We start from the raw sequence: 13,541 nt of genomic DNA, 5'->3' as shown, positions 1-13,541 counted from the left end.
CTAAACCAATAAGACGACCTAAATAAGGAGCCGGCTCCTGCTGTGCTGAGGCTTAATGAAGAGACTGACATTCTACTAAATACAACATGTTAACATAAAATCATTAGCTCACACATGAACTGTTTTTCAATTCGTTTTTAAACTAAAAAAGCACTTTGAGAGTCTTTAACTCTCAAAGTTCTGGAATTTTTTTGCATGGTTTCTGTAGCTCAACCGGGCAGAAAGCATGCAGTGCTTTGCAGGACACAGATGTGGAAAAGAGAGTTTAGGGTAGAACTGGGATTTGGGGCGAAGCTGCACAGGGGGTGTCTGGGTTTATGGGCATGGAAAGGAAAATGGTGGCCAAACAGAGATTATGAGGCTGGAAACAAGAGGGATGAAGCAGGCCAAAGATGGATGATAGTCTGGGTTAAAGAGGAGTAATGCGCACAGTTGGCAATGCCTGTTTTATTTGTACAGCAGATGAACTTGAGCGTCAATCCTGTGTTCCTGAGCTGCTCACAGCAGCATCTGATTATGGATAAAAACCTAAACAGTTGCTCTGCTTTTAAAAAGCACACAATAGGTATAAGTACAACAGGTCTGACAATAATCTAGTAGCCTACAATAAGATATTACTAAAAATTTTAGTGATTAAAACTAAATTTTTGTCAAATCTGAGTTAGCAATAAATATGTATCAGTGAATGAACAATTTTGGCTGTAAATTCTCAATATTCTACATTGCATGTTTTTTGCTTTTACGAATGTTTGGTATCTTTCTGGATGTTCATCCATTTTATAATGAATCTTTTCCAGTTTAATTCCATAGAGACCCTGGATCTCTAACATGAGATTTTGTTTTGCGTTTACTATTAAGTACTTGATTGTTTTTATGTTTTTATACATGCATTTGATTGTTTAACATATTTTATTATATAACCTTTGAATTATACAGTGCTTTGCTCTACTTAGTTTGTGGTAATTCAGTTTTTAAATAAAGGTGATTGATTGATTGATTGATTGATTGATTGATTGATTGATTGATTGATTGATTGATTGATTGATTGATACATTTAGGTTTTTCTGGCAAAACATTTCTGTGAAGATATTTGAGTTGCATTGATGTTACTTGTATTTTAAACTTACTCAGACTAATAAAAGCTTGTTTAAAATTTTAAAAATGACATAAATTCACCTCCCCCAACCTTAAATCCTTTCCTCAGTCAGTTAAATTTATACATCTAGTTAACTTTAGCAAAACAAGGGGACTTTAGATTTTATCTATCTATCCGTCCATCTGCCGTTTCTATTTTCCATATCCCCAATTTATACAACTAATAATGACCTAACCATTTAAACCTTTTTTAGTAAGAGTTTAATAAAATGCTTGTTTTTGATGATTTTTTTCTTGCTCTTTCCAGTTTCTTCTTCTTTAATAATAATTAAAAAAAAAAAAAAAAGAAAAAAAAACCGGAAGAATCTGGAGCCAAGGCTTGGAAAAGGACAGGCGTACCACGCCATCCTGTGGACAAAAAAGGACTTGCAACTTTCAATCTATTGTTTTTTTTGTATTTAGAGCTGTTTTTTTGTTCCATCCTAATTTGACATTTTTGAACTTTCATAAGACACATCAGAACATTTTTTTGATTTTCACAAAAAGCTAAGATTAAAAACCTAAATTAAGTCCAAATAAATCTAATCTTCTTTCTCTTTCGGCTTTTCCCATCAGGGGTCGCCACAGCGAATCATCCTTTTCCACCTCACTCTATCATGATAAATTATTAATAAATTATTTTACACATCAAACCTTGTTATTTTCAGATATCTGTTTTCCATAAATGTGTTTACTTTGCCAGTATTTTCTATATTTAGTCCTTTTACCCAGATTTCTAACAGAGGAAACAGATGTTTATTTGATATTCAGTTGTTTGATTTGAGGAAAATAAAATTAATGAAAAAGTTGTTATATGTTCACCAACGTTTGATTCAATTCTTGGTGCCTGAATGTTCATGTTAAAGAATAATAAAAAAACATAATCAAAACTCCTAATGTCTTGTATTGCCTTCAGTAGTTTCTGAATCTGCTTCCCCAAACCACTCAGAACTCCCCCCACATCCCCTTCTGTGCGCTGTTTCTTTCATCAATCCATTCATTCTAGTTTCCTCCTTTGCTGTGTGTTTGCATGAGCCCGTCTCTGAGCAATGAGGACTTCATTGTTGAAGAAGTTGCAGTCCTCTGCTTTTCAGCACCTCTCCACTCTCTGATTTACTTTCTGTCAGATAAAAAACGACGACAATGTAAAGTTTCCTTCCAGAACGGGACCAGGAGAAGAAAAAAAAGCCAGGGCAGTCTGCCATTGTCTGAACTGACTTTGAGCGGAACAAGAGTCTTTTTCACTTTACTAGGGGAAAAAAAATTATGGAGTCTGAATCCAAGAGTCTGTCTGACTTTGTTTAAAAACATGCCCAGAAAATGGATTTCTTTGGTTTGCATGTGACTGTTAATAAAGAACAACTTGTCACACAAAGTGACAAAACCAAATCGAAATGAACGATCTAGATCTGAGAAGCATCTTTAAAAGAAATTGTTTGTCTTTATTTGTGTTACTAAGATTTTGAGTTGTGAATTGATTGTAGCTTGAGAACAATTGTCGATCATTTTTTATGTACGACACAAAATTACTTTTTTTATTTGTGCTGTTTTTTTATGCTTTGGATCTGTTGTATTTACAAAGCAAGCAAACATAAAATGACTTTTAACATCCTGAATTGATTGTTTCTTTTTAAATGAAAGTGTTAGCACAAACTGCAGTTGTTAGCGTGTTATGGATAAAGATCTTGTCAAAAATATAAGTAGTATTTTACAGTGGCATTCTCTGGTAACAAAATATTTGCAGTTTGCAGAATAACTATACACTCACAGGAGGTCATATTAATAACATAATTAAATATATATATACTGTTACTTTTAAGTAAAATGTTTAACCTTTTATTTTAAAACAATTGAAACAGGACGTATAACTACTATTAGAATGTAAGCTACAGGAAAATTGATTAAAATTTAGAGATTAAAATAACGTATTTGTGAAACAATACTTATAATTTCACAAAACAAAAAAAATACCAAACCAAACATTTAGCAAAGTAATGCCCTGTCCTGAGGGGGCATTACTGGCTCCTCTCTCTCTGTGTGGGGTAGGGCCTGGGGGGGTCGGCGCTTCGGGGGATGGGACCCCTGGGCTGAGGGGACCTGGGCCCTATGCTGGGGGGCTGGGGGGGGCTGTTTGATCATCAGGGGAAAGTCTACCAGCTGTCCCCGACTTACCCTCTTCCTCATAATTTCTTATTGTGGTAATGGGGGGGGGGGGGGGGTTCAGCCTGCGATGCACCTTGGGGGGAGGAGCTACTTGGCAGTGGTCCCCCTCCCATGGTTGCCGTATGGAATAGCAAACTTGAGCACAGGTGTTAGGTCACCTAGTTTGCGTGAATGAATGAAATATTTCACACTAGTTGGTTTGAAGGCATAAGTATGCGTGTGTGAACAATATTTATGTTTTGTACATGTTGACATGTGAACATTTTTGGAGCCAACAGGTGTTCTTATAACATTTAAGTGTGTGTGTGTGTGTGTGTGTGTGGACAGGCCCAGCCTTTATAGATTTGCATTACATCTGAACCTCACTGTAATGATTATAACCATCCAGAAACTTGTTGCTTTATGCTGCGTCATGGTTTTAACCCCCCCCCCCCCCCTTCTATAATCACACTACTGTCCCCCCCTCTCTAACATCCCTCTCTCTTCTTCCCTCCTTTGCTTTTCCGTCCGGTCCAACACAAAAGATTTTCAAATATGATTCAAATGAATAAAGTTTGGCCTCGATTACAAAAGGGGTTTATTCAGACATACCTCTGGTTTGTCAGAAGATTCATAACCCCTGTTGTTAAAGTAAAATATGTCCAACACAAGAGGCCTTCAGCTCTCATCTGTTTGCCCAGCTATTGGACAGAAAAAAAAGCAATGTCAAGTTTGATTTCACATCTTCATGGTTTTATGTTAAGTACTTTTCTTACAAACATAATTTATGTTCAGTAAGTACTGACGTGGAAGAGATTAGTACTAGTGTTGTGTGTGTTTTTTATTTACATATGATTATGTCAGTCTTAGGAAGGGTTTTATGAAGGTAATAATGTTCCAAAATGGACAACACAGATGCAGATTCTCACATTTGATTTTACAAGTTCTTACATCAAATCTACAAGTTAGTCCATTTTGGAACATTATCACCTTCATAGGTTTTTAGCAAATGAAATTTATGAAACATTGCATTTCCTATTGTCCAACTGTGTTAACACAGGTTTACTGCATTTTTAACCATTGAAGACAACTAATTTATGTAAAAAAAAAATTCTGAAAGTTTTTTTCCCCATGTATTTATTGTACTGCAACAACAGTTATATCAATAGAGCACTCCAACCACGACAATAGTTTAAAAAAATTGCAAGGTAAAAAATAAAGAAATAAAGAAATAACCTAAAAATACTCAGGTCCACATCTCATATCATGGGTCAGTGAGCAGGTCTGTTTAGAGGCACATGTAGAAAACAGATGCAAAGTCATCAGCAAAACAGCTGATTTCACAGTATTATAGTTATTACAGAAAAGGCTTTGTTCCTTCTGAGTGTTTATATGTGTTATTTTAGTAAAAACCTCAATATCAATGGGTATCCAAACTTTATTTTTTTTAATTACAATCATTTAAGTATAAGACCTTCTTGTGAAAAGTAAAAAGTGAAAAGAAATTGTCTACAGGTAAATGGGAAATGTCGCCATCTGGTGAACACTTAAAAACATTTACATTTGTAAATGATGTTCATTTGGTGAAGCAAAAACTTCTTAAAAATGAATATAAAGAATAATGAGGGCACAATGTATTGAAAATGTTTTGAAGTAAGTTCAACCTTTATCTTACAACAACACTCAGACTTGTATCAGAAATGAAAAAAAGAAAAGAAAATCAAACAAAGCAGTATTTTGTTGCACCTATAAGAAAAAAAAATAAGTGATAAACAATTTATAAAAATCACATTACAGTAAACTGATTTTTTGGATATAATCTGTTTTAATTTTAAATGAATACATTAAATAAACTAAGAGGATTAAAACCTGGAATGTGACAGAGCTGGACTAGAGGTGTGCCTCCCTCTCCTCAAGCTGCATCATCATTCTGTTGCTGCATATTTGTTCTACTGATAAAGTACTTGATGTCTGAAACGTTTGTGTGTTCAATCTGCAAAACTACAAAACCGCTTTTCCTGTCATTTCCATGTGACTCACTGAGACGTTACAATAAAAGAGGCTTAACAATGAGATGAAAGAAGCACATCAAAGATTTAGAGGTTTTCCTGCAGGCCAGTTTTGAAGAAAGTGGTGAGATACATCGATATCCTCCATGCGTCACCAGGAGATGATGGAGTTACTTCTTTTAACATATCCTGAGATAAAGATCTATCACAGATGGTATTTTTAAGTTGCTTCTTCCAGAAACTTAAACATCTACCTTCAAAAGTTCAGATTACTAAAATCTAAAGGAGGTCCTGTGCTGCTAAAATAAAACGCTGTTTAAACTCAAACAACAAGAAAAATACTCTTTAGTCTTTTAACCAACTTTACTGTTTTGCTTGATAAAAATAATTCAAAAGGTTAAAAAAACAACAACAAGGGCTAAATTTTATTCAAGTCCAACTCTGATCCTCTTTTGATGCATTTTAAAAGAGTTCCCGGTGCTCTTTTAAATATAATTGTGCTGTTTTCTAGCCAAAAAAACAAAATCAAAATATGATTGTATGAGTCTTGGGCAGGACCACTGGCCCAGAGCAGCCCCATCCCCTGTTCCCATCACCTATAACTGAGCTATTATTTAATATGCTTATTAAATGCGCTCTCCTGTTTGCTAAAACCCCCAAATAGCCCCAAACACACCGACAACCATACCAACCTCTAACTCTGACACATCAAACCAGAAACGTATAAATACTGAATGGTAAATATTGAATATTAAATACTGAATTGTATAATATTCTTTATGCAAGACTAAAGTCATGTTTGTGCAAAGTTCTGGTGTAGTACTTTCTGTGTATGGTATTGTTTGTGTAAGAATTTCTATGCTGTCTTGCAAGGCCTCATATGGAATCAAGTTACTGGCACATTTAAAATAAAACTGAATTTGACATCATTTATATTCAAATTTGCTCCTAATTTTTGTGGTTTTTATGTCATAAATGTGCTTATGATCACTGTTTGAAGGGTTTATTATAATTTGTGAGGGGCAGGGAGTGAAGCACCCCATGCTAAAATGAGCTGGTTGAGATGGCTGTGTAATCTGGTCAGCGTAGCCTCAGCTGACCTTGTAGTGAGCAGCAGTTTAGACTTGTCTCTGTGGGAAGAGACCTCAGGTTTGACCCAGTGCTTACTGGAGAGATTAAATCTCTTGGAGAGCCTGGAAACATCCCAGAGAAGCTGGAGAAGGTGTAACTTACCCCACTGGCTTAAAAAAAAAGACACGAAGAGTAAAATCCAAGCTTCATATTGACTGACTTAATAAATAAAGCAAATAGGAAGAAAAAAAAATTGTTCTCCTCTAACTCCCAATTTGGAATTTTTAAGCCTAAACATGGCTTAACCCATCAACGCCTTATTGCCTAAAAAACAGCTGTAATCACCAAAAAGACGAAAGGCACACACAGACAATAAAATAATTTATCAGAAAATTATTTATCTGGCTTCTCGCGAAATTCAGCGCCCAGACAGCAACCACTTCAGCTGACTGACTGATCCAACAAAGAGGTTTAACCTTTACCATGATCACTCATCACATGCACACACACAAAAGCACAACACACACACAAAAGTAATGATTTCATCATGTAGCAGGATATCCCACCACCACTATATAAACACTTCAAGGTCTCGGGTCTCCTTTTACTTCCTTGCTCCCTCTCTACCCTCAAGCTGCCTGCATCTCCTCCTCTTCCTCCACTCAAACTGGGGACATGAGATGATGTTTAAATGTGACAGAAACAGCCAACAGCGACGGCAAATTATGTTTGTGACCGTCAACCCCTCAACAAATCCAATATTCAGAGGTTCTTATTTTGACATGAAAAACTTCACTTCAATTGTGTTTATTAACCGCTTGACATCTTTTGATACAAATATGCATCAAACTACTGCAGTTTCAAATTACATTAATATAGCATCTACATGAAAACAAAAACAAACATCTTTATTTTACATTGCTGAAAAGAAATTCAAGCATCAAGTGGTTTAACAATTACGCCCTCGTTGTTTAAGGTAAATATTCTTTTTGTCGAATATTTAGTTTAAATTTCAAAACTATCATAATTATTACATGTATTGTATAATCTGTCTAAGTACAGGGTCACAATATCACTGAATCAGAGATGTACTCAAAAGGTTCAAGGTTTTATTGCCTTCTGCACGTGCAGTACATCGGAATTTTTCTTTGGCATATCTCACATCACGGTTAAATAAAGAAAGGACAAAGATTAAAAAAATAAATAGAATAAAGGAAAATTAGACAACAAAGAACAAGAATAAAAAATAAATAAATATGAGCAAATATGAATATTGCAGCATCCCAACTGTTCAGAAGAATTATTGCACGTGTGGAGTTAATTGTTAATTAATATAAACTGAAGTATATATAAAAAAAAATTAAATAAATAAAAGAGGGACAAACCTTTAGAATTTGAGACATGGAAATGTGTACCCTAACCCTTCCAGGTCAACAATGACAAATTCATTTGAGCCTAAATGTATTTAACTGAAGTCAAAAATTAGATTTGGGGATCTTATAAACTAGTTGACAAAATAATAAATTCTTCGTTGTGAAAAGATCAGATCAGAACAAGAAGAGTGCGTTTTCGGCTTCTAGCAATTCATCCACCAGTTGAATACTGAAAAATAAAATGATTACAAGATGCAGCATGTTAAGTTTTCTGGTCATTCACTAGAGGAACAGCTTTTCACCGACAGCAAAAGGAAGCTTTGCTCAATTTGAAATCACTGAATTCCAGTGACCCAATTAACATTTGTTTTTTCTTTTCCACTTTTGGCATTCAGACAGATCTCATATATTTTCATTATTTATGTGCTTTAGGTTGATCCGATACTAACTAAATACTTGTTTTTTTCAGAGTAACCATTAAAATACAATGATTACTCAGGTCAAAATACCCAATTAAATTTGATGAGTTTTAAAATCTTTTTCATTTGGAAGCCTTGTTTGCACAATTGGACAACTGATTGCAAATGATCTCATCTGAACAACATTCCTACATGAAGGAAAGAAAAAGAATCTCCGGCAACATTTTTTCAGCCCACACTTTCGTGTCTCATGTTGTCCCTAGCAGCTGAATCTCAAAAATCTTTAGTAACTTTTAATCACGGAGGGAATCCAGCCATAACAGAGATATGTTCAGTCATGTTTATTTGCGCTCTTTGGTGTGTGTGTGTGGGTTCTCATAACAAAAAAAACAAAATCAACCTTTTGCGCAGGCTTTTGAAGTAAAACAACTGGAGTTTCTTGAGGATGCAGGAGCTACTGTAACCAGCAGGAGATAAAGTCCTCTTGTCTTTAGTTGATGGTTAATGGCGTGTACTTGTATAGCGCTGTTTTACCTTTCTCAAAGCCCCAAAGCGCTTTACAGTCACAGTCCCGTTCACCCATGCAAACACACATTCATGCACTGGCGCCAACCTTCCACCAAAGGCAAGGTGGGGTTCAGTGTCTTGCCCAACGACACTTTGACACATGGGCAGGAAAGGTGGGAATCGAACCTGCAATCTTCCGATCATAGGTCGACCGCCCTACCGGTGCAGCAGGAAAAAACAAAACAAAAAAAACAACTCTAGGAATATTTACCATATTTGAGCAATACAATTGTACGTGTTTCTATAACCTTTCACCTTCTACCATTATCCTTTATTGTTTTTGATTTGAACCTCAACATGTCTTATGACATGGAGCATTACAAGTGGTTCTCTTTACAGAAGTTGCTTCTGCACTTCAGGGATTTTAATAATAATAATGGATTGGATTTATCTGCGCTTTTCAAGGCACCCAAAGCGCTTACATTGTGTCCATTATTCATTCACTCGTCATTAATACTTGGTGATGGTAAGCTACGGTTGTAGCCACAGCTGCCCTGGGGCAGACTGACAGAGGCGTGGCTGCCAGTTCGCGCCTACGGCCCCTCTGACCATCACCGGGATCATTCATACACATTCACACACCAGTGGAGCCACACTGGAGGCAAGGAGGGTGAAGTGTCTTGCCCAAGGACACAACGACATTTTGGCTGGTGGGAGTGGGGATCGAACCGCCAACCCTTCGATCATTGGACGACCCGCTCAACCACCTGAGCCACTGTCGCCCCTTTTGCCATTATTTATTGCAGAAAACTGATAAAAATGCGGATGGTGCACCCATGACACTCCATGGAGAATTCTGTTCGCACCTTCAGATCCTTTTCTTCAAAATTTGGGAACTTTGGAACAACTGGATCAAAGCTTTCATTAAGGCCATTCATGAATTATTATTTGCCTGCATGCTACAGTTAATCAGGTTCTGCAAAAAACCTTTGTTCATTGCCATTTTGAATCACTGAATCAGTTTTCCACTCACTTTAAAAAAAAAAAAAAGCAAAAAGAACAATCAAATCTATTTTTTAGGTCTCATGCTTGAAATTCTGTTAAGTTTTTAGTTTAGCTCAATTTGAAAGCTTAAAATACCTCATCACAACAGACAATGCACCATTGAATACCAACAATGCTTTTCTTATGTTAGGATTTAACCCTTTTACACCACACCTGTAGCTCCAGTGTTTACATTTTTTTGACTACCAGAACTTCAACTGTTTACGCAATGAATTTAATTCCAGCAGATTCAGCAGCGGTAAAAAGCAGCTTCGTAACTATATGCAAGCCTACGTTAGTAAAACATTGTAGGTTAGTGCAAATCTGAGATGAAAAGCCACTTTTCTCTGCGTCAATCAGCTGATTCACGTTGATCCTGCATTTGTCAAAGAGCGTGTTTTTTAAGGGTCGGCTGCTACATCAACAATAATATGTTCAGTATGTCTATTCTCACGAAGAGACTTGCCTCAGAGGAAGGCAGTTTTTGCAGATGTAGATTAGGGATTTTAAAACCCAGAAGTCAAGAGAGATAAATAGGTTTGTTCATTTTGCGCTGTGTTTATTTAAGTCTTTAAGCTCTTGGCGGATCATCTCCCTGTCCAGCCAGAACCTGCCGGTCCATTGTTGGGCCACCACTCAGCGGACCGAGCGGACGTACACCTCCATTACCTCTTCATGTTTACCTCCACCGCCAGCCCAGAATAGCCTGTCACTCAGCAACGGTTATTCACCCACTTCCTCGAAATAGCGTGACTCCGTCATACATGGAGAGGCGGGAACTTAACTAAAACAGGACAAAATGAGAAAAACAAGATGTGACAGAGAAGAGGGTTTCACAAAGGGCAGGAAACCCAGAGACATGTCAAAGAGAGCAGCAGGCAGAGATGGAGGAACAGATAGAAGGACCGACTGGGGGAGGAATGAGTACAGCCGAGGGATAATGGAGTTAGAAATGAATGAATACGGCTAAAGGAAAGAGTGAGCGGATGTTGCAATAACGAAGGAAAAAGAAACACAAGGAACAGAGAGACTCATTCTACACCTTTGAAGTCCACTTTGGGACACAAAGAGTTTGGTGTAATATGATTCAACAAACATTAGCGGTCCTGTGTGCGTGCCCCGGCGGATGAACCGACGAAAGCTTTTTATTAACACAAATGATTCGAAGCTTTTGATTTTTTTTTTCATAGCTGTGTTACTGAGCAGACTGACAGAAAGCTTTGATCTCCAGCTCTCATTCCACAGCCTCAGTGTCTGAGGAATATAGTTTTCAGCTCATTACTAAAAATAATAAGGGCACAAAAAGAAAATTCTTTATGTTAAATAGATATTAGTTTGCCAATTTGGGTTTGAGCCTCTTGTTCCTTCAAAAACAAGAGATACAGACAAAAAAAATGCAACAATATCCCAGGAAAACATTTGTTTTTAAAAATGTTGCATGGTCACTAAAACACTAAAATTTAAATTTTTATATTAGTTTAGAGTCAAGGATTTCTAATTAAAGTGTTTGAGCATTTTCTTCTGTTTTAGATAATTCTATAAATGAACCAACTGTTCCAAATCATGTTATTATTTCAGTTTAAAATTTTTGTTAAGATTAAAAAATTGGCCTCTTTAAATTGTGGTTAAAAAAAATTAAATTGAAATTTCTTGAATTGGACTTAGCGACCTGTGGTGTACCTCACCTTGGCCCAACTGTAGCTGGAATAGGCTCCAGCAACACAATAACTCTGAAATAGATGAAGCAAGTTTGGAAAATAGATGTTACAGTTTCTGAATATTTTCTGATAAATACCACTACTTGTCTTAAGCATGAAATGTGTGTTGAAGTCATTATGCACATGCATCATTTCTATTTGTCCCTCTATTTCCTTTCGTGTCCCACTTTTGTAATGTAACAGTTTAACCCTTAGTAGTATGCGGGCCTTTAAAGGCATTTTTTTTACAATTTACTACAATTTGCTGATCATTTACCTTTAAAACAGTTTTTGTTCCTGTCCATCTAAAGAAATCACAGCCTCTTTTTTTCAATGGTCATTTCTCTTTATGTTATACAAAAAAAAATAAATCCAAAATAAATCTAAAACTGATCAAAAAAAACCAACTTCCGTCCAGTAAATGCCATTTTTTACCGCAAAAATTTAGGTAAGACGGTTTTCATTTTATAACAAATATCAAAAGTTAAAGTTCACAACTGTTGACCGGTAAAAGGCAACATCGTTTTAGGTAAATACAGAAATGGAGCAACAGAGGAACTCAGAGCAACTTAAGAAAACCTCAAAACATTAAAGAAACGTTTTCACAGAAAAACATATATTCCTGTTTTTTTATTTTTATCGATAACCAATTCAAGATGTGCAGATGCGTAATAGAGAGCAATGATGGATGAGGATGTATCTGTTTTGGATCTTTCCACACAATGTTGTGGGTAATCCAACATAAATTCTTTAGTGCAGCATATCTGTGTATCCCAATAGAGAATCTAAGAACTGGGATGACAGTTCAACACAAGAAGGAGTCTTTCTTTGAGTCTGGAGTTTATTTAATAGTTATGTTAGCCAATCAGATGACCGACAGAGCTTTGAAGTTCAGGCCCAGAGAATGGCCTCACTATGGCAAGAGGACAGAGAATAAGAATATAATCTGGCTCTATAACTTCAGAAAAGTATTTCAAGAAATGAGCAAGACTGAGTTTTCAACAACTCAATTACAATGCACTAATCATGCTCAGAAAGCTTTTCTGAATGTGGTAAATTAGTAACCAACACACCCAAAGTGTAGAGAGGTTTGTTGCTGTCTTTTTCGATTCTTAACTATGGGGATCAAAAGTGTCTTCTTTCTTTTAATCTAAACGTAAACACCGGGCATTGGAAACGCGTGTAAGACTGTTTTAAAACTAAGTTCTTGAGCTCTCATTGAGCTCATGGTGTTCACATTGGACAAGCAGGTACGGGCTTCTTTTCCTTTTTCTACTGTTTGCTAGTGCATTTCCACCACATTTGGAAAAGGTTTGAGGTGAAATGTCAAAGCTTGCAAATCTTGTCAGTCTTGCACCAGGCTTTTTCTTTTTACAGCTCTGTTCCAAAACATGAAAGACTTGGTGTCATCATTCTGGCCTGATGGACAGCAATTGCTAATTTCTCTTCCATGAACAACGTTCAAACGGTTGGCATTTCCGTGAATTAGAAGGGACGCCATCCACACATCACTAAAAAAATCAGAGTCCCTGATTGGTCAAAGTACAACCTGGTTGATCTTGCAGTGCACGTTCAGTGCCTTTTGTTTTGAACACAGACCTGTTGTAGAAACTTCCATAGCTATTCGTGATTGTGAGAGTTTTTAACATGGTAACTGTAAGGCCTTGACGTAGATTTTTTTCATCAAAAGTGGTTGCTTGAACGCGTGTTGCAGAACGTAGCTTCAGAGTGCTTTCACACTGAGCTGTTTGGTCCACACCAGGCTGGCCCTTGGTAATCCCCTTTTCTGGATAATCCCTTTCATTTGGTGGGTGTGGGTAAGAAAAGCATATCTAAACTCTGGTGTGGCCCATATATGTGAACACACCTGAAGATGAAACTCTTGCAGCAAAATAAAAAATAGAGATGAACCAACTAGACCAAATGGGTCTGCAAACTCTAGCGTTCACACACACGTTACGCAAGTTTCTACACATGTTTCTATGACTGTTTTAAGGCTCTAAGTATAAAACGCATGGCCATTGAAAACCTGTTGAAAGGTAAACCAGGTCAACCTTTCATAAATCAGAAAAGTTGGATTTGAAAGTGATGAATGGATGGCATCCCCCTTTAATACACAAAAGTGCCAACCGTTTGAAAATTGAT

This window comes from Oryzias latipes, chromosome 17, assembly GCF_053564925.1.
Source record: "Oryzias latipes strain Hd-rR chromosome 17, Olatipes_Hd-rR_3.1".
NCBI classification, from domain to species: Eukaryota; Metazoa; Chordata; class Actinopteri; order Beloniformes; family Adrianichthyidae; genus Oryzias; species Oryzias latipes.
Note: the sequence above shows the minus strand (reverse complement) of the source record.